The sequence below is a fragment of the Arachis duranensis genome, chromosome 7 (assembly GCF_000817695.3).
Source record: "Arachis duranensis cultivar V14167 chromosome 7, aradu.V14167.gnm2.J7QH, whole genome shotgun sequence".
NCBI classification, from domain to species: Eukaryota; Viridiplantae; Streptophyta; class Magnoliopsida; order Fabales; family Fabaceae; genus Arachis; species Arachis duranensis.
This window is the reverse complement of record NC_029778.3, coordinates 39,232,374-39,233,960: the sequence shown is the minus strand read 5'-3', so window position 1 is coordinate 39,233,960 and position 1,587 is coordinate 39,232,374.

Here is a 1,587-nt window from a genome sequence, read left to right as displayed (position 1 = left end):
GCTGGAGGATCTCTTCATCTGAAGAAGACGCCTACAGAAGCTCAAGAACTAATTGAAATGGTTGCAAATAACCAATTCATGTACACTTCTGAAAGGAATCCTGTGAACAATGGGACGAATCAGAAGAAAGGAGTTCTTGAGATTGATACTCTGAATGCCATATTGGCTCAGAACAAAATATTGACTCGACAAGTCAATATGATCTCTCAAAGTCTGTTTGGAATGCAAGCTGCACCAGGCAGTACTAAGGATGCTTCATCTGAAGAAGAAGCTTATGATCCTGAGAACCCTTCAATGGAAGAGGTGAATTACATGGGAGAACCCGATGGAAACACCTATAATTCTTCATGGAGAAATCATCCAAATCTCTCATGGAAGGATCAACAGAGACCTCAACAAGGTTTCAACAATAATGGTGGAAGAAACAGGTTTTGCAATGGCAAGCCTTTTCCATTATCTTCTCAGCAACAGATAGAGAATTCTAAGCAAAGCCACTCTGACTTGGCAACTATGGTCTCTGATCTAATTAAAACCACTCAAAGTTTCATGAGTGAAACAAGGTCCTCCATTAGGAATTTGGAGGCACAAGTGGGTCAGCTGAGCAAGAAAATTACTGAACTCCCTCATAGTACTCTTCCAAGCAATACAGAAGAGAATTCAAAAGGAGAGTGTAAGGCCATCAACATGGCCGAACTTGGAGAGGAGGAAGAGGTAGTGAATGCCACTGAGGAAGACCTCAATGGACGTCCACTGGCCTCCAATGAGTTCCCTAATGAGGAACCATGGGAATCTGAGGCTCACACTGAGACCATAGAGATTCCATTGGATTTACTTCTGCCATTCATGAGCTCTGATGAGTATTCTTCCTCTGAAGAGGATGCGTATGTCACTGAAGAGCAAGCTTCTAAATACCTTGGAGCAATCATGAAGCTAAATGACAAGTTATTTGGTAATGAGACTTGGGAGGATGAACCCCCTTTGCTCACCAAAGAACTGGATGACTTGTCTAGGCAGAAATTACCTCAAAAGAGACAGGATCCTGGAAAGTTTTCAATACCTTGTACCATAGGCACCATGACCTTTAAGAAGGCTCAATGTGACCTAGGGTCAAGTATAAACCTCATGCCTCTCTCTGTAATGGAGAAGCTAGGGATCTTTGAGGTGCAAGCTGCAAGAATCTCACTAGAGATTGCAGACAATTCAAGAAAACAAGCTTATGGACTTGTAGAGGATGTTCTGGTAAAGATTGAAGACCATTACATCCCTGCTGATTTCATAGTCCTAGAGACTGGGAAGTGCATGGATGAATCCATCATCCTTGGCAGACCCTTCCTAGCCACAGCAAAGGCTGTGATTGATGTGGACAGAGGAGAATTGATCATTCAAGTGAATAAAGAATAGTTAGTGTTTAAGGCTCAAGGATATCCCTCTGTCACCATGGAGAGGAAGCATGAAGAGCTTCTCTCAAAACAGAGCCAAACAGAGCCTCCACAGCCAAACTCTAAGTTTGGTGTTGGGAGGCCACAACCAACTTCTAAGTTTGGTGTTGAACCCCCACATTCAAACTCTAAGTTTGGTGTTGGGAGA